General features: G+C 38.4%; 1 long non-coding RNA gene and 1 pseudogene across 1 annotated transcript in view; one reads left to right on the top strand and one right to left on the bottom strand.

The window, feature by feature from the left end:
• The window catches only part of LOC132520441 (uncharacterized), an 86,954-nt gene extending 82,187 nt beyond the window's left edge, over positions 1–4,767 (top strand). The window contains exon 3 of the long non-coding RNA XR_009540549.1: positions 4,723–4,767. This is a non-coding gene — a long non-coding RNA (uncharacterized LOC132520441). The remainder of the gene's footprint in view (positions 1–4,722) is intronic.
• Positions 2,509–3,042, bottom strand: LOC132520439 (calmodulin-like; annotated as a pseudogene).
• Positions 4,768–20,753: the final 15,986 nt, after the last annotated feature.

Genomic DNA, 20,753 nt, shown 5'->3' with positions numbered 1-20,753 from the left:
CATTGAGAACAATGTTGGCTATGGTTTTGCCATATATGGCCTTTATTATGTTGAGGAAAGTTCCCTCTATGCTTTCTTTCTGGAGGGTTTTTATCATAAATGGGTGTTGAATTTTGTTGAAAGCTTTTTCTGCATCTATTGAGATGATCATATGTTTTTTATCCTTCAGTTTTTTAATATGGTTTATCACATTGATTGATTTGCATATATTGAAGAATCCTTGCATTCCCGGGATAAATCCCAGTTGATCATGTTGTATGATAGTTTTAATGTGCTGTTGGAGTCTTTTTCCTAGTATTATTTTTAAAACTATCTGTATTGGAGTATAATTGCTTTACCATGGTGTGTTAGTTTCTGCTGTATAACAAAGTGACTCAGCTGTATGTATACATATATCCCCATATCTCCTCCCTCTTTCATCTCCCTCCCACCCTCCCTATCCCACCCCTCTAGTTGGACACAAAGCACCAAGCTGATCTCCCTGTGCTATGCAGCTGCTTCTCAGTGGCTATCTTCTCTTACACTTGGTAGTGTATATATGTCCATGCCACTGTCTCACTTCATCCCATGCTTGCTAGTATTTTGTTGAGGATTTTTGCATCTATGTTCATCAGTGATATTCGCCTGTAGTTTTCTTTCTTTGTGACATCTGTGTCTGGTTTTGGTATCAGGGTGATGGTGGTCTCGTTGAATGAGTTTGGGATTGTTCCTCATTCTGCTATGTTTTGGAAGTGTTTGAGAAGGATATGTGTTAGCTCTTCTCTAAATGTTTGATAGAATTCGCCTGTGAAGCCATTTGGTCCTGGGCTTTTGTTTGTTGGAAGATTTTTAATTACAGTTTCAATTTCAGTGCTTGTGATTGGTCTGTTTATATTTTCTATTTCTTCCTGGTTCAGTCTCGGAAGGTTGTGCTTTTCTAAGAATTGTTCCATTTCTTCCAGGTTGTCCATTTTATTGGCATATAGTTGATCCTCTCATGATCATTTGTATTTCTGCAGTGTCAGTTGTTACTCCTCTTTTTGCATTTCTAATTCTATTGATTTGAGTCTCCTCCCTTTTGTTCTTGATGACTCTGGCTAATGGTTTATCAAAACTGTTTATCTTCTCAAAGAACCAGCTTTTAGTTTTATTGATCTTTGCTATTGTGTCATTCATTTCTTTTTCATTTATTTCTGATCTCATGTTTATGATTTCTTTCCTACTGTTAACTTTGGGGTTTTTTGTTCTTCTTTCTCTAATTACTTTAGGTGTAAGGTTAGGTGGTTTGTTTGAGATTTTTCATGTTTCTTGAAGTAGGATTGTATTGCTATAAGCTTCCCTCTTAGAACTGCTTTTGTTGCATCCCATAGGTTTTGGGTCATCGTGTTTTCATTATCATTTGTTTCTAGGTATTTTTTGATTTCTTCAGTGATCTCTTGGTTATTTAGTAGTGCATTGTCTAGCCTCCATGTGTTTGTATCTTTTACAGTTTTTTCCCTGTAATCAATATCCAGTCTCATAGCATTGTGGTTGGAAAAGATACTTGATACAATTTCAATTTTCTTAAATTTACCAAGGCTTGATATGATCTATCCTGGAGAATGCTCCATAGACACTTAAGAGCAAAGTGTATTCTATTGTTTTTGGATGGAATGTCCTATATAAATATCAATTAAGCCCATCTTGTTTAATATGTCATTTAAAGCTCGTGTTTCCTTACTTATTTTCACTTTGAATGATCTTTCCATTGGTGAAAGTGGGGTGTTAAAGTTCCCTACTATTATTGTGTTACTGTTGATTTCCCCTTTGATGGCTCTTAGCATTTGCCTTATGTATTGAGGTGCTCCTATGTTGGGTGCATAAATATTTGCAATTGTTTTATCTTCTTCTTGGATTGATTCCTTGATCATTATGTAGTGTATTTCTTTGTCTCTTCTAATAGTCTTTATTTTAAAGTCTATTTTGTCTGATATGAGAATTGTGACTCCAGTTCTCTTTCTTTTTTTGGTAGGTAAATTGTAATTTTTATTGGAAAACAAATATACATCTTGGAGTCGATTTGAGGCAAATTGTGCCATAAGCAGATTTTCTTTAAGTGGCTAAAACAACAAGCAAGTAACAATAAAAGAAATTGTTTCTGGTAAAGGACCAGCAGTACAAAAAGATAGTGTATGAGTCCTGGATAAAACACCAATTTTGCAATAGTGCTACTTTTAAGTACATACTGTTGACTGTTCATAGTCCACACAGAGTTACAACTCCACACTTCAAGAACAACATGATGACAGTTCCTAAAGAAAACAACTTAAAAAAAAAGGCATAACCCACATGTTCCCTCATTTGACAAACTCAGTCTAAGTTTAGAAGTGCAGAAGGGCTTAGATATATCCAGAGTAAGCCACATGCAACGTGTTACTTGTTTAATTTTTCTAAAATATAAGGTTTCAGGACAATGACAGTAAGATAAGAGAATAAAACATGGAGGAATGAAGTCCTAATACATGCATATTTTTTTTGACAGTAGGGTGAAACCTTTTACAGATAAGTTACAAACAAAGAAAAGGCAAATAAACGTTTTTGTACAAGAAATTTAACACACTCTGTACAATGTCTTCACTTTGCTGTCATCATTTGTACAAACTCTTCATAGTTTACTTGATTATCACCATCAATATCTGCTTCCCTGATCATTTCATCAACCTCTTCACCTCTTAACTTCTCTCCAAGGTTTGTCATCACATGGCGGAGCTCTGCTGCACTAATATAGATATTACCATCCTTATCAGATACATGGAATGCTTCCCTAATTTCTTCCTAACTGTCTGCATCTTTCATTTTTATTGCCATCATTGTCAGAAATTCCGGGAAGTCAATTGTGCCATTACCATCAGCATCCACTTCATTAATCATGTACTGTAAGTCTGCTTCTGTGAGATTCTACCCATGAGACCTCATTACAGTTCACAATTCCTTTGTTGTTATAGTTCCATAACCATCCTTGTCAAATAGTGAAAAAGCTTCTTTGAATTCTGTAATCTGCTCTTCAGTCAGTCACTCAGCCATGCTGCAAGCGCTACTGGTCTCCGGGACGCGACTACACAACCACTCAGCTCACTTGCTTCACTTGGACTCCAGCTTTCTTTTGATGTCCATTTGCATGGAATATCTTTTTCCATCCCCTCACTTTCAGTCTGTATGTGTCCCTAGATCTGAAGTGGGTCTCTTGTACCCAAAATATATATGGGTCTTGTTTTTGTATCCATTCAGCCAGTCTATGTCTTTTGGTTGGAGCATTTAATCCATTTACATTTAAGGTAATTATCTATATGTATGTTCCTATTACCATTTTCTTAATTGTTTTGGGTTTGTTATTGTAGGTCTTTTCCTTCTCTTGTGTTTCCTGCCTAGAGAACTCCCTGTAGCATTTGTTGTTAAGCTGGTTTGGTGGTGCTGTATTCTCTTGGTTTTTGCTTGTCTGTAAAGGTTTTAATTTCTCTGTCAAATCTGAATGAGATCCTTTCTGGGTAGAGTAATCTTGGTTGTAGGTCTTTCCCTTTCGTCACTTTAAACACATCCTGCCACTCCCTTCTGTCTTGCTGAGTTGCTACTGAAAGATCAGCTGTTAACCTTATGGGGATTCCCCTATATGTTATTTGTTGCTTTTCCCTTGCTGTATTAAATATTTTTTCTTTGTATTTAATTTTTGATAGTTTAATTAATATGTGTCTTGTCATATTTCTCCTTGGCTTTATCTTGTATTGCACTCTCTGTGCTTCCTGGACTTGACTGACTATTCCCTTTCCCATATTAGGGAAGTTTTCAACTATAATCTCTTCAGATATTTTCTCAGTCCCTTTCTTTTCCTCTTCTTCTTCTGGGACCCCTATAATTCAAATGCTGGTGCATTTAATGTTGTCCCAGAGGTCTCTGAGAGTGTCCTCAATTCTTTTCATTCTTTTTTCTTTATTCTGCTCTGCAGTAGTTATTTCCACTATTTTATCTTCCAGGTCTCTTATCCGTTCTTCTGCCTCAGTTATTCTGCTATTGATTCCTTCTAGAGAATTTTTTATTTCATTTATTGTGTTGTTCATCATTGTTTGTTTGCTCTTTAGTTCTTCTAGGTCCTTGTTAAACGTTTCTTGTATTTTCTCTATTCTATTTCCAGGATTTTAGATCATTTTTACTATCATTATTCTGAATTCTTTTTCAGGTAGACTGCCTATTTCCTCTTCAGTTGTTTGGTCTGGTGTGTTTTTACTTTGCTCCTTCATCTGCTGTGTATTTCTCTGTCTTCTCATTTTGCTTAACTTACTGTGTTTGGGGTCTCCTTTTCACAGGCTGCAGGTTTGTTGTTCCTGTTGTTTTTGGTATCTGCCTCCAGTGGGTAAGGTTGGTTCAGTGGGTTGTTTAGGCTTCCTGGTGGAGGAGACTGGTGCCTGTGTTCTCGTGGGTGAGTCTTGATATTGTCTTTCTGGTGGGCAGGACCATGTCTGGTGTGTGTTTTGGGGTCTCTGTGGCCTTATTATGATTTTAGGGAGCCTCTCTGCTAATGGGTGGGGTTGTGTTCCTGTCTTGCTAGTTGTTTGGCATGGGGTGTCCAACACTGGAGCTTGCTGGTCATTGCGTGGACTGGGTCTTAGCATTGAGACGGAGATCTCTGGGAGAGCTCTTGCCGAATGATATTATGTGGGACCAAGACGTCTCTGGTTGTCCAATGTCCTTATCTGGGCTCTCCCATCTCAGAGGCTCAGGCCTGACACCTGGCCGGAGCAACAAGACCCTGTCAACCACACAGTTGATTTTGGAAGCCGAGAAATACCTCTGCAAGTTGGAGGTCCAGGAAAGCTGGTGGTGTAGTTCCAGTCCAAGACCCAAGCCTGAAGGCCTGGAGAAACATGCCGCAAGTACACTTCCAGGGCAAAGAGGCGGGTCTGTAGTACCTTTTGTTTTCCTTTGTGCTCTGTCTAGTTTCATTTGCTCATAGGTTGCTCTGGGCAGAGACCTTGCACCGATGCTTCAGACCAGAATTCCTAGTGAGAAACGGTTCTTCTCCAAAGCTTTTTAAAATTTATTTTTAAATTTACATTCAGTACAATTCTCTCTTTTTGGTGTACAGTTGTGTGAGTTTTTAAAATTTTTAATATATCCTTTGTTACAGATTTTTTAAATTGAAATATAGTTGATGTATTATATTGTGTAGGGTCAGGTGTACAGCAAAGTGATTCAGTTATATATATATTTTTTTTCATGTTATTTTCCATTACTGGATACTAGAAGATATCGAATATTGTTCCCTGTGTTATACAGTAAATCCTTGTTGCTCATCTATTTTATATATAGTAGTTTGTGTCTGTTAATCCCATACTCCTCATTTCGCCCTCCCTCTTCCTTTTCTTCTTTTTTATTCTCTTTTTTATACAGCAGGTTCTTATTAGTTATCCATTTTATACATATTAGTGTATATATGTCAATCCCAATCTCCCAGTTCATCCCACCACCACCACCACCACTTTCCCCCTTGGTGTCCATACATTTGTTCTCTACATCTGTGTCTCTATTTCTGCCTTGCAAACTGTTTCATCTGTACCATTTTTCTAGATTCCACATATATGTGTTAATATACGATATTTGTTTTTCTCTTTCTGACTTACTTCACTTTGTATGACTTCTCTAGGTCCATCTACGTCTCTACAAATGACCCAATTTTGTTCCTTTTTCTGGCTGAGTAATATTCCATTGTATATATGTGCCACATCTTCTTTATCCATTCATCTGTCGATGGACATTTTGGTTGCTTCCATGTCCTGCCTATTGTAAATAGTGCTGCATGAACATTGGGGTGCATGTGTCTTTTTGAATTATGGCTTTCTCTGGGTATATGCCCAGTAGTGGAATTGCCGGATCATATGGTAGTTCTATTTTTAGTTTTTTAAGGAACCTCCATACTGTTCTCCATAGTGGCTGTATAATTTACATTCCCACCAGTAGTGCAGGAGGGTTCACTTTTCTCCACACCCTTTCCAGCATTTGCTGTTTGTAGATTAAGAGTGAACTCTGCACTAGCCTTTTCTTGGCAAGGCTACACATCTCCAATCCGAGGTTTTCTTGCTATCTCCCTCTGATCTCCCTGGAGTTTTAGAAAAACTCCTGAGCCCCTCAGGTGAGCCAGTCCTGGCACTGTCCAGTATCAGCACCAGCTATACTACCTCTAGTCTGGAGCAGTTGCTGGGATGGTTCTTTCTTGTGCTCCCACCCACCCCCCTTTTCCTGCCTTTACTAATTTTCTCCCCAGACACATCATCCATCCCCCTCCATCAGGTATCTTTGGCTCTGTTTCCTTCTTTCTCATTCCTTCCCCTAGACCGTGATATAGATCATGTCATCCCCTTGATTAACCCTCCAACAAATTCTGCTTTCACAGGGTGCGTTCCTTCAACACATCAGAGGCCTCGGGCATCACTGGTCATTGGTCTTCCATCAGGAGTGCTCTGCCCACATCTTGGCATGCCCAACCCTCTCTGGACATTAAGGTCTCCCACCACATCTTTTCTTCTCAAGCAGGTCTTCCTGACCACTCTACCTCCCCACCCTGCATCACTTCACCCATTAAAATTTTTTTCTTCAAAGCTTTATTAGTCTCTGATTATCTTGTTCATTATTTTGTTTTCTTTATTATTTGCCATCTCCCCTCACCTAAGTCTCCATGAGAGCAAGGGCCTTATCTACTAAAAGATGACATTTGTCTTTGGTTTATAAGAAAATGAATTAACTTTCAGGGAAAGGTCCAGGTAGTGTGTCCCTGTTTCCTCAGAACAGTCTGGGTTATTTCCATGTCATTATTAATAGCACTCACTTTCATTCTCAAAAATGTGCCAGTGGGATGGTGAGAATACCTTTCTCTGGGTCTCTTGTCATTGGTGCTAAGCACTAAGAATTATCTTTTTGTGTTTTTTTTTATTGAAGTATAGTTGATTTACAACGTTAGTTTCAGGTGGACAGCAAAGTGATTCAAGTTCACATATGTATATATAAATATATATATATTCTTTTCCCTTATAGGTTATTATAAAATATTGAGTATAGTTCCCTGTGCTATACAGTAGGTCCTTGTTGGTTATCTATTTTATGTATAACAGTGTGCTTATGTTAATCCCAAACTCCTAATTTTTCCCTTCCCCCCTTTCCCCTTTAGTAACCATAAGTTTGTTATGTCTGTGAGTCTATTTCTGTTTTGTATATAAGTTCATTTGTTTTTTTTTTTTTTAGATTCCACATGTAAGTGATACCATATGATATTTGTCTTTCTCTGTCTGGCTTACTTCACTTAGTATGATAATCTCTATGTCCATTCATGTTGCTGAAAATGGCATTATTTCATTCTTTTTTATGGCAGAGTAATATTCTATTGTATAAATATACTACATCTTTTTTATTTATTCATCTGTTGATGGACATTTAGGTTGTTTCCATGTCTTGGCTATTGTAAATAGTGCTGCAGTGAACATTGGGCTGCATCTATCTTTTTGGATATATGCCCAGGAGTGGGATTGCTTGGTCATATGGTAGCTCTATTTTTAGTTTTTTAAAGAACCTTCATACTGTTCTCCATAGTGGCTGCACCAATTTACATTCCCACCAACAGTGCAGGAAGGTTCCCTTTCTCCACACTCTCCCCAGCATTTACTGTTTGTAGAATTTTTGATGATGGCCATTCTGACCTGTGTGAGGAATTATCTTTTTGTGATCAGCACTCTTTGTAACCAAACTTCCCTGACACAAGGAAGGCCTCAGCCTCAATGTAGATTTGATTTGAGGCAGGGAATGGATATGGGGTAAACATACAAACTGTAAATGTCAGCTCCCTCAGTTGACATAAAATTATTTCTCTGCTATAAAAGTACATTTGACTATTTTTAATAATTTCAGAGTATCCTGGCATATGGATGCCTGCTAATTTATCTAACTAATCCCTTATTAATGAATATTTCAATTCTTTTCAGTTTTTTCGTTGTTAACAATGTTGTGACAATGAACATTCATATATATTTGTTTTTGTATACTGGTGAAAATTTTCATCAGGTTAAATTTCTACATATGAAATTGCTGGATCAAGAGGTCCGCATGTTTACAAAGCTGATGGTTATTGTCTAAGGCCATTTGAAACAGGAAATTAATATAATGATCACCTTCCACTAAAGCAAGCATGTGTTTCAGTTTCCATTTGGGGGTAATACACTTATATTTTACACATACATACAAATATGCCCTCTATGAGGAAAAATTTTTAGATATTCAAACTATATAATTATCTTTTGCATTCCCAGCTTTCACTTTAATGATCTCTAATGCATGCATATGGAGTGAATTCATGGATCATTAGCAGTTATACGCCTTTTGTGTTTATTTTAAGCTATGTAATGGTCACAGATGGATCCCTAATTTACCCATTTCTCCCTATTTTTAGACAGGAGTCCCAATGTCTACAAACTTAAGGGGATAGTTATATGCTAAACTCTGAAATAAAGTCAGTCTTTGTGATATTAGTGTGGGTACACTAAAACCACATCATATTAGAGCTGTAAGGGATCTTACAGATCTATAACTGGAGTGCTCCAATTCATAGTTTGGGATACAAATAAGGCACCACTCAGGTGGGGTCCCAAAGTTGAATATGGGAGCTCTCGCATGCCCAGTGAACAGGAAATACAGTGACCTTTGCTGGGATCCCCTTCCTCTAATAGGCCAGGGCTCTCCTGGTCATTTCTGTTTCAACTTCTGGAGTCCCAACTGAGACTGGGGACTCTTGTCGTTCCACAGAGGTTGGTGGCTCTAGGGGAAGCCGCTAGTGTAGCTTGCTTTGGCCACCGCTCTTCTTTAAAGGACCAAAGAGAAGGTCCCAGCCCTCAGGAGTAAGTTCAGCCAGTGGTGGGCTTCAGGCAAACCTGGCTTGGATTCCCATCATTATAGCTCCTCACTCACATGGCCACTTCCCCAGGACTCAAGCCTGCTCCCTGATCCTAGGTTGGGTCTGGTCCCAGTGTGCACTACACTTTTGAACTCCTAAGTTGGTGCAGAAGCTGGGCTGGTGGTCCTGTCTTTTCTCCTTGGTGGTGAGTTTACCTAGGGTTCTCGTGGCCCTTCCCTGACTCTAAGAATAGATCAGGGCAATCCCCAGTTCGCCCTGACTAGTTATAATTTTTGAGAAAAAGTGTAAGCGTCTTGATCCCCTCCTGCCCTCATCCCCTACGAGTGTCTTGGGCTCCAAATACAAACTTGGCTACTCCCTGACAGTGGTCTTCATGCTTCACACATCAGTATTTTTTCTCTCTCTCTCTCAGATATTAAATTCCATTTTACCCATCTGTTCTACTGGAGATCACTTAAGTCTAGTCCCCTTATTTTAAAAGTGAGGAAACTGAGGCACAGAGAGAAGAGAAGTTACTTACCCATGTCACACACCTGGTCACGATAGACCAGAGACAAGAATTCTTGCCTTCTAAATCATAATTCAGAGCTCTGTTGTTTCCACTAAGATGCTTCTGTTTTGTGGGTTTTCTCAGATGAATTTTGAAATGCTAGCCATTTTCTTTCTACATTCTTGGCCACATTCCAAGCTGCCCAGCTGAAAAATGGTCAGACATGCTGGGTACGTTTTTATTTACCTAGTAGTGATTTCCAGAGTCAAAACCAAACCGCTCATTAAAATCAGCTGCTGTTTCAGAAAACTCACATCATTGTCCCCCTTCATTAGGACAGAATAATCAAGAGCTAGCCCTGAGCACATTCATTGTCCTAGAATGTGCTTTGATGCTTCTCTGTGACCTAATGAATCTAGAAAAATCTTTATGCTGCAGCCCAGCGTTTGGTGCATGTTTCCCTTTCCATAGCTCCTCTCGACTCTCCTTTGGGTCAAATCTTTTCAAGGAGTTTCTCATTCTGTTTCATCCTAAACATTTGTCACTTGATGGACAGCTGAAGGAAGCAACTGGAAAGTGGTTTGGAGAGGTAATAAATCCGTGTGAAAAGCAATCTCAAGTTTTGGTTGTTGACCCCAAGGGCTGGATTCCTTACCTATGGCATGGAGTCCTGGGCGTTCACCCATTCCTCAGACTGACTGCTGGCTTTGGGTGGGACGTGCAGACAGGTCATGGGTGGGGGAAGAGAAGGATAGGAGTGTTCACATTTACAGGTCCTTCTCCTCAGGAATTCTATTTCACAAAGCCCAGAGTTTTGCTGAGTATTGGCAGAATACGTGGAGTTGACCTGCCTAACATTGGGTCAGACTGCCAGGCAGCATTAGTCAGGACACCATTCTACAAAGACGGCCTCCAGAACTTTCTGAAAAACACCTTTGAAAGAATCATGTTTCCATCTTGATTTATCTTTATGCATTAAAATGCAGTGAAGACTTAACTCTCTAGGTTTGCAACCATAAATTTTACTAAAATGTCACAGTTCCACTCTGTCATCCACGTTGGCTCATATCTCTAGGAGAGAAGTTCTCAGCCCTGGTAGCACATTGAATCAGCTGGCGGACTTTTAGAAATTTCCAATGCCCTGGCCACTACTCAGAGGAATTAAATCAGACCCTCTTGGGGTGGGACCTAGGTATCAGTACTTTTAAAAACCCTCTGGTGATTCTGCTGTGTAGTTTAGGTTAAGAACCACTGCCTAAAAATTACTCCCTACAGGCAATAATTTGCCTAAAGTACAAACTTTAAGCTTTGTGAGGGCAGAAACTGGTCTGTTTACTCTCACTCATCCCTGACACCTCTAATACCTCCTGGCCCATAGTTGGTACTTAATAAATATTTACTAAGTGAATGAATACATGTTTATTTTGAACTTCATAAAGATATATATAAAGAAATGCTCTTCCTTTTGCCTGGGGATAATGTTACGCATCTGTAGTCATGGCACTAGATCAGGGTTAGAGGCTTTTAGTTACCCTGAATTCTTAAATTACAGGATCCTGGAAGGTTTATGGCCCTCGGGGAGGGGCATGGCTGGCCAGAGCTGAGGGGACTTTTAGGTGGGATCAGCACAGTGGCTATTTACCAACTGGAATGAAAGCATTTTGATATTTTAACCATAGGTCCTTCTGTACTCATGTATAAGCAGGCCACAGTGATTTGGGCTTTTCCTTCTACTGTTGCCAGAGATTTCTAGTCTCAAAGGCTGTGTATGATCTGGTGTTGTCCTCTCTCTGACTTCACTTTCTATCATTCCCCAGTCCCTCTTCCTGCACTCCAACCACACTGGCCTTCTCTGTGTTTCTTGAACACTGTCAAGCTCCTTCTTGCCTCAGTGTCTTTGCACTTGTTGTTTAGTCTGCTGGACCATTCACCTGATGGAGGCATGCAAAGTCATGGTGCAAAGGGCTTGGATACAAAGAGAGGCATGACAGCAATCAGTTTGGCAAGAAACCTACCACGTGGCCCCTTTAGGTCAACACTCAGTCTCTCAGATAAAATTCTCAGCACCTCAGTTTTCGTCTCTCTCTCTCTCTCTCTCTCTCTCTCTCTCAGTTTGTGCTCAAAAACATTTTTGTTGCCTGCTAGAATCTGAATATTAATTATTTTCTTTATGTTTCTGCAATAAATCTCCTAATTGTCTTTTCTTTCCCTTTCTACTCCATACTCCCTGGCCATCCCCTTCCCCAGATTAATGCTTTATACTGGCTAAGGAGATGCTTCATATGGAAATACAAAGGAGAAATGCACATTTATATGGTTTAAGATACTATACCAATTATACTTACAATAGTTACTCACACTAGGCTCAAGCAAGGGGCTGAGTACTTTCTACATATTGTCCCATTTAATCTTCACAAGAGATTTTCTCTTCTTACATGTGAGAAAACTGAGACCTTAAATGGTTGAAGAAACTGCTCTAGAAATCCTTCCTAGTTAAATGGTAGAGCAGGATTTTAACTCAGAGCTGCCAAACTCTATAGCCCATGCTCTAAAGCCTTGCACTCTCTCTGCCTCTCTGTAAGATCGTCATCTGTAAGGTCCCCTTTATAAAGCTCCAAAATTCCTTGATGCTACCTATTTGTTTAAAGCTTGTTTACTGCTCTAAGGAATATGTACTAGCTGCAAACTGCCTGGCTAAAACTTCAAAGAAAATAGCAAAAAGAGGGCTTCCCTGGTGGCCCAGTGGTTGAGGGTCCGCCTGCCGATGTAGGTGGCGCGCGTTCGTGCCCCGGTCTGGGAGGATCCCGCGTGCCGCAGAGAGGCCGGGCCCGTGGGCCATGGCCGTTGGGCCTACGCGTCCGGAGCCTGTGCTCCGCGGCGGGAGAGGCCACAGCAGTGAGAGGCCCGCGTACCGCAAAAAAAAAAAAAAAAAAAAAGCAAAAAGAAGCATGACATGGAGAGTGATTGTAATGGCAAATCGCAGAAGAACATTAGGGAAGTCTCCATACAGAAGGCTTTTTTCTAATCCAGGGAAATGGCAATGACATTTCGTCATGGAGCATGACCTAGCAGAATGGGCTGCCAGGCTGAAATGTACTTGAATATCTTATCTTCGTGTTGGGCACATAAGCAAGGGTAAATATTATATGCACGACTATTTTTCTTTGGGTTAAGGCAGTAAATTTCTCTTGGTATACCGTATCCAGTTAGGCTTCTCAAAAAACTGTTATTTCCTAGTCCTAAATTCAACATGGCTGAAAAAGATGTTTATTCACAGCTTCTATCATTTCTACTTAATCCTAAATTATTAATAGTTTCAATTTATTCCTAAGAAGTTACTATTTTACTTTCTAATTATTCAAGGGGAAGAGTTGAGTGAAAAAAAAATGTTATCACTTTTTTTTCTTGCTCCACACTGTTAAAAAACAATGTTAAAATGTGGTCCCTGGGCCAGCAGCCTGCACATCATCTGGGAAACTTGTCTGAAATGCAAATTCTTGGGCTACCACCCAGACCATATGTGTGTCTCCTAGAAACTTTATAGTTTAAACTGTTGTATTTAGGTTTATAATTCATCTCATGTTAATATTTTTCCGTGTACTTTTACAGTTGTACCAGCACCCTTTATTAAAAAGACTTTCTTTCTCCCAGTTGAATTGCCTTAGCTCTTTTGTTCCAATCAATTGACTATAAATGTGTGGTCCATTTCTGGGCTTTCTAATCTGTTCTACTAATCTATTTATCCTTACCAATACCACACTGTCTTGAGTACGGTACCTTTATAATAAGTCTTGAAATCAGGTAGGATGAGTTTCCAACATTTTTTTTTTTTGCTCCATTTACTTAGGCCTTCTATAATTTTGCTCAGCAATGTTTTGCATATAGGGCTTTGGTGTATAGGACTTGCATGTCATTTGTTAAATTATGTGTGTGTGTGTTTGTGCCCTTCTGTTAATGATATTTTTAAACATTTTTATTGGAGTATAATTGCTTTACAATGGTGTGTTAGTTTCTGCTTTATAACAAAGTGAATCAGTTATACATAAACATATATCCCCATATCTCCTCCCTCTTGCATCTCCCTCCCTCCCACCCTTCCAGCTGGTCGCAAAGCACTGAGCTGATCTCCCTGTGCTATGTGACTGCTTCCCACTAGCCATCTATTTTAGATTTGATAGTGTATATATGTCCATATATACACTACCACTCTCTCACTTTGTCCCAGCTTATCCGTCCCCCTCCCCATGTCCTCAAGTCCATTCTCTAGTAGGTCTGCATCTTTATTCCCATCTTGCCCCTAGGTTCTTCGTGACCTTTTTTTTTTTTTTTAGATTCCATGTATATGTGTTAGGACATGGTATTTGTTTATCTCTTTCTGACTTACTTCACTCTATATGGCAGACTCTAGGTCCATCCACCTCCCTACAAATAACTCGACTTCATTTCTTTTTATGGCTGAGTAATATTCCATTGTATATATGTGCCACATCTTCTTTATCCATTCATATGTTGATGGACACTTCAGTTGATTCCATGTTCTGGTTATTGTAAATAGAGCTGCAATGAACATTGTGGTACATGACTCTTTATGAATTACGGTTTGTTCAGGGTATATGCCCAGCGGTGGGATTGCTGGGGCCTATGGTAGTTTTATTTTTAGTTTTTTAAGGAACCTCCATACTATTCTCCAGAGTGGCTATATGAATTTACATTCCCACCAACAGTGTATGAGGGTTCCCTTTTCTCCACACCCTTTCCAGCATTAATTGTTTCTAGACTTTTTGATGATGGCCATTCTGACCAGTGTGAGATGATATCACATTGTAGTTTTGATTTGCATTTCTCTCATGATTAATGATGTTGAGCATTCTTTCATGTGTTTGTTGACAATCTGTATATCTTCTTTGGAGAAATATCTATTTAGGTCTTCTGCCCATTTTTGGATTGGGTTGTTTGTTTTTTTGATATTGAGCTGCATGGGCTGCTTGTAAATTTTGGAGATTAATCCTTTGTCAGTTTCTTCATTTGCAAATATTTTCTCCCATTCTGAGGGTTGTCTTTTCGTCTTGTTTATGATTTCCTTTGCTGTGCAAAAGCTTTTAAGTTTCATTAGGTGCCATTTGTTTATTTTTGTCTTTATTTCCATTTCTCTAGAGGGGGCTCAAAAAGGATCTTGCTACGATTTATGTCATAGAGTGTTCTGCCTATGTTTTCCTCTAAGAGTTTGATGGTCTCTCACCTTACATTTAGGTCTTTAAACCATTTGAGTTTATTTTTGTGTATGGTGTTAGGGAGTGTTCTAATTTCATTCTTTTACATGTAGCTGTCCAGTTTTCCCAGCACCACTTATTGAAGAGGCTGTCTTTTCTCCACTGTATATTCTTGCCTCCTTTATCAAAGGTAAGGTGACCATATGTGCATGGGTTTATCTCTGGGCTTTCTATCTTGTTCCATTGTTCTATATTTCTGTTTCTGTGCCAGTGCCATACTGTCCTGATTACTGTAACTTTGTAGCATAGTCTGAAGTCAGGGAGCCTGATTCCTCCAGCTCTGTTTTTCTTTCTCAAGATTGCTTTGGCTATGCAGGGTCTTTTGTGTTTCCATACAAATTGTGAAGTTCTTTGTTTTAGTTCTGTTAAAAATGCCAGTGGTAGTTTGATAGGGATTGCATTGAATCTGTCAATTGCTTTGGGTAGTAGAGTCATTTTCACAATGTTGATTCTTCCAATGCAAGAACATGGTATTATCTCTCTATCTCTTTGTATCATCTTTAATTTCTTTCATCAGTATCTTATAATTTTCTGCATACAGGTTTTTGTCTCCTTAGGTAGCTTTATTCCTAGATATTTTATTCTTTTAGTTGCAATGGTAAGTGGGAGTGTTTTCTTAATTTCTCTCTCAGATTTTTCATCATTAGTGTATAGGAATGCAAGAGATTTCTGTGCATTAAGTTTTTATTCTGCTACTTTACCAAATTCATTGATTAGCTCTAGTAGTTTTCTGGTAGCATCTTTAGGTTTCTCTATGTATAGTATCATGTCATATGCAAACAGTGACAGCTTTACTTTTTCTTTTCTGATTTGTATTTCGTTTTCTTCTCTAATTACTGTGGCTAAAAGTTCCAAAACTATGTTGAATAATAGTGGTGAGAATGGGAAACCTTGTCTTGTTCCTGATCTTAGTGGAAATGGTTTCAGTTTTTCACCACTGAGGACAATGTTGGCTGTGGGTGTCATATATGGCCTTTATTATGTTAAGGAAAGTTCCCTCTATGCCTACTTTCTGGAGGGTTTTTATCATAAATGTGGGTTGAATTTTGTCAAAAGCTTTTTCTGCATCTCTTGAGAAGATCATTTGGTTTTTCTCCTTCAGTTTTTTAATATTGTGTATCACATTGATTGATTTGCATATATTGAAGAATCCTTGCATTCCTGGGATAAACCCCACTTGATCATGGTGTATGACCCTTTTAATGTGCTGTTGGATACTGTTTGCTAGTATTTTGTTGAGGATTTTTGCATCTATGTTTATCAGTGGTATTGGTCTGTAGTTTTCTTTTTTTGTGACATCTTTGCCTGCTGCTGGTATCAGGGTGATGGTGGCCTCATAGAATGAGTTTGGGAGTGTTCCTCCCTTTGCTATAGTTTGGAAGAGTTTGAGAAGGATAGGTGTTAGTTCTTCTCTAAATGTTTGATAGAATTCACCTGTGAAGCCATCTGGTCCTGGGCTTTTATTTGTTGGAAGATTTTTAATCACAGTTTCAAATTCAGTGCTTGTGAATGGTCTATTCATATTTTCTATTTCTTCCTGATTCAGTCTCAGAAGGTTGTGCATTTCCAGGAATTTGTCCATTTCTTCCAGGTTGTCCATTTTATTGGCATAGAGTTGCTTGTAGTAATCTCTCATGATCCTTTGTATATCTGCAGTTTCAGTTGTTACTTAATCTTTTTCATTTCTAATTCTATTGATTTGAGTCTTCTCCCTTTTTTTCTTGATGAATCTGGCTAATGGTTTTTCAATTTTGTTTGTCTTCTCAAAGAACCAGCTTTTAGTGTTATTGATCTTTGCTATCATTTCCCTCGTTTCTTTTTCATTTATTTCTGACCTGATCTTTATGATTTCTTTCCTTCTGCTAACTTTGGGGTTCTTTTGTTCTTTCTCTAATTGCTTTAAGTGTAAGGTTAGGTTGTTTATTTGAGATGTTTCTTAAGGTATGATTGTTTTGCTATATACTTCCCTCTTAGAACTGCTTTTGCTGCATGCCATAGGTCTTGGGTTGTCGTGTTTTCATTGTCATTTGTTTCAAGGTATTTTTTGATTTCCTCTTTGATTTCTTCTGTGATCTCTTGGTTGTTAAGTAGTGTATTGTTTATCCTCCATGTGCTTGTATTTGGTACATATTTTTTCCTGTTATTGTTATCTAGTCTCATAGCATTGTGGTCAGAAAAGGTACTTGATATGATTTCAATTTTAATAAATTTACCAATGCTTGATTTGTGACTCAAGATATGATCTATCCTGGAGAATGTTCCATGAGCACTTGAGAAAAATGTGTATTCTGTTGTTTTTGGATGGAATGTCTTATAAATATCAATTAAGTCCATCTTGTTTAATGTATCATTTAAAGCTTGTGTTTCCTTATTTATTTTCATTTTGGATGATCTGTCCAATGGGGAAAGTGGTGTGTTAATGTTCTCTACTATAATTGTGGTACTATCGATTTCCTCTTTTATGGCTGTTAGTATTTGCCTTATGGATTGAGGTGCTCCTATGTTGGGTGCATAAATATTTACAATTGTTATATCTTCTTCTTGTATTTTATGATCATTATGTAGTGTCCTACTTTGTCTCTTGTAATAGGCTTTGTTTTAAAGTCTATTTTTTCTGATATGAGAATTGCTACTCTAGCTTTCTTTTGCTTTCCATTTGCATGGAATATCTTTTTCCATCCCTTCACTTTCAGTCTGTATGTGTCCCTAGGTCTGAAGTGGGTCTCTTGTAGAAAGAATATATATGGGTCTTGTTTTGTATCCATTCAGCCAGTCTATGTCTTTTGGTTGGAGCATTTAATCCATTTACATTGAAGGTAATTTTCAATATGTCTGTTCCTATTATCATTTTCTTAATTGTTTTGAGTTTATTATTTTAGGGCTTTTCTTTCCCTTGTTTTCCTGCCTAGAGAAGTTCCCTTAGCATTTGTTGTAAAGCAGGTTTGGTGGTGCTAAATTCTCTTAGTTGTTGCCTGTCTGTAAAGGTTTTAATTTCTCTGTCAAATCTGAATGAGATCCTTTCTGCATAGAGTAATCTTGGTTGTAGGTTTTTCCCTTTCATCACTTTAAATATGTCCTGCCACTCCCTTCTTGCTTGCAGAGTTTCTGCTGAAAGATCAGCTGTTAACCTTATGGGGATTCCCTTGTATATTATTTGTTGTTTTTCCCTTGCTGTTTTAAAATTTTTTTTGTATTTAATTTTTGATAGTTTGATTAATATGTGTCAGTTAGTTTCTCCTTAGATTTATCCTGTATGGGACTCTCTGTGCTACCTGGATTTGATTAAATATTTCCGTTCCCATATTAGGGAAGTTTTCAACTATAATCTCTTCAAATATTTTCTCAGTCCCTTTCTTTTTCTCTTCTTCTTCTGAGACCCCTATAATTCGAATGTTGGTGTGTTTAGTATTGTCCCAGAAGTCTCTGAGACTGTCCTCAATTGTTTTCATTCTTTTTTCTTGATTCTGCTCTGCAGTAGTTATTTCCACTCTTTTATCTTCCAGGTCACTTATCTGTTTTTCTGCCTCAGTTATTCTGCTATTGATCCCTTCCAGAGGATTTTTAATTTCGTTTATTTGCTGTTCATGATTTTTTGTTTGCTGTTTAGTTTTTCTAGGTTCTTGTTTAACGTTTCTTGTATTTTCTCTATTCTATTTCCAGGATTTTGGATCATCTTTACTATCATTATTCTGAATTCTTTTTCAGGTAGACTGCCTATTTCCTCTTCATTTGTTAGGTCTGGTGGGTTTTTACCTTGCTGCTTCATCTGCTGATTTTCTTTGTCTCCTCATTTTGCTTAACTTCCTGTGTTTCAGGTCTCTTTCTCGCAGGTTGCAAGTTCATAGTTACCGTTGTTTTTAGTGTCTGCCCCCAGTGGCTTAGGTTGATTTAGTGGGTTTCATAGGCTTCCTGGTGGAGGGGACTAGTGCCTATGTTCTGGTGGATGAGGCTGGATCTTTCCTTTCTGGTGTGAAGATCCACGTCAGGTGGTGTGTTTTGAGGTGTCTGTCACCCTATTACGATTTTGGGCAGCCTCTCTGCTAATGGGTGGGGTTGTGTTCCTGTCTTGCTAGTTGTTTGGCATAGGGTGTCCAGCACTGTAGCTTACTGGTCGTTGAGTGATGCTGGGTCTTGGCGTTGAGATGGAGATCTCTGGGAGTTTTTCGCCATTTGATATTATGTGGAGCTGGGAGGTCTCTGGTGGATCAATATCCTTTACTTGGCTCTCCCACCTCAGGGGCCCAGCCCTGATGCCTGGCTGGAACACCAAGAGCCTGTCATCCACATGGCAGCTATGAGGTGTCTCCAAAGAATCAATAAACGCACAAGGTAGCAGGAAGAGCATTCAGGACCTTGACACATGAGGTCAGGCTGTCATTAGCAGACCCGATTCGGCCACATCTTGCCATGGTTAGCACTGCACTGTGGAAATCAGTGTGAATCCTTGAACACCACTGGGGATAGTGAGACAACTGAATGAGGAGATGCAATGCTGAGCTGGAGACAGTCCAGAGGCATAAGCAGAACACTGGATACCTCCAAACTCCAGAACTGCAGCCTCCAGAGGCCCTCCTTTAGACCTGTTAATGATATTTTTAAAGAAGTTTAAAATTATGGTAAAGTATACATAACATAAAATTTTTCATTTTAACTATTTTTAAGGTACAGGTCTGTGGTATTAAGTATGTTCTCACTGTTGTGCATCCATTGCTACCATCCATCTCCAGAACTCTTTTCATCTTCCCAAACTGAAACTTTGTACCCTTTACACAATAATCCCCAGTTCCTCCTTCCCCCAGCTCTTGGAAACCACCATTGTACTGTCTATCTCTATGAATTTGAGTCCTGTAACTTCTCCTCTAGGTCCCTCCTGTAAGTGGACTCATACAATATCTGTCCTTTTGTGAGTGGCTTATCTCACTTAGCATAATGTCCTCAAGGTTCATCCATGTTGTAACATGTGTCAGAATTTCCTTCCTTTTAAGACTGAATAATATTATATTGTATGCATATGTCCTATTTTATTTATCTATTCATTTATCATTGGAATGGATACTTGGGTTTCTTCCACTTTTTGGCTATTGTGAATAACGCTGCCATGAGCATGGATGTACAAATATCTGTTTGAATCCCTGCTTTCAATGCTTTTGGCTATATACTTTAAATGGTATTTTTAAGACTATCTTCCAAATGTTTATTTCTAAAATATAGAAATACAATTGATTTTTGTATATTGATCTTGGTTTCTTTCTGTGACTTTGTTAATTCATTTATTCGTTCTACCAGTTTTTTAGTAGATTATTTAAAACATTTCTTACATATAGTCTGTTGACTGTGAATAAAGACAGTTTTACTTCTTCCTTCTAAACTTTATGCTTTTTACTTATTTTCTTGCTTTAGTGAACAACTAAGACCTTAAGGACAATGTTTAGTAAAAGTTGTGAGAGCAGACATCTTTGCCTTGCTCCCAATCTTGGGGTGGAAGCGTTCGGTATTTCACTATTAGGGAAAACATTAGTTACACATTTTTGTTGACAGCTTTTATTGGATGGGAGAAACTCATTTCTATTCCTGCTTTGACAAGAGTTTTTCTAAACAACTTTACTAAAATATAGTTGGTATACAAAAAAACACGTTTAATGTATAAAATTTGATGAATTTGAACATATGCATACACCTATGAAACCACAATCAAGGTAATAAACATATACGTCACCTCCAAAAGTTATCATGCACATACACTGAATTTTGTTGAATGCCTTTTCTGTGCCTATTGAAAAAAATCTCTAGCAAAAAGCAATGAATCTTATGGACCAACAATGATTCAATTCCTGAAGTAAGGTGAAAGGCCCAACTTCTTTGTGCATTTTCCTGCCTGAACAACAGTAAGATTTTATAAACTAATAAAGAAGAGAAGATGGTCGTTGGGTTGGCAACCAGCAGTCATGGTTATAAGAAGGCCTCTGAACTCAATTTTTGAAGCGTATATTACCAGAAAATTGATAGAATATCCTGCTACATTTGATGTCTTGTTTCACCTACCCATCCTGCTCATGGCAGTCTAACTTGTCTTCTTAAATACAGATCT

This window comes from Lagenorhynchus albirostris, chromosome 5, assembly GCF_949774975.1.
Source record: "Lagenorhynchus albirostris chromosome 5, mLagAlb1.1, whole genome shotgun sequence".
Taxonomy (NCBI): Eukaryota; Metazoa; Chordata; class Mammalia; order Artiodactyla; family Delphinidae; genus Lagenorhynchus; species Lagenorhynchus albirostris.
This window is presented reverse-complemented; position numbering and strand designations above follow the sequence as displayed.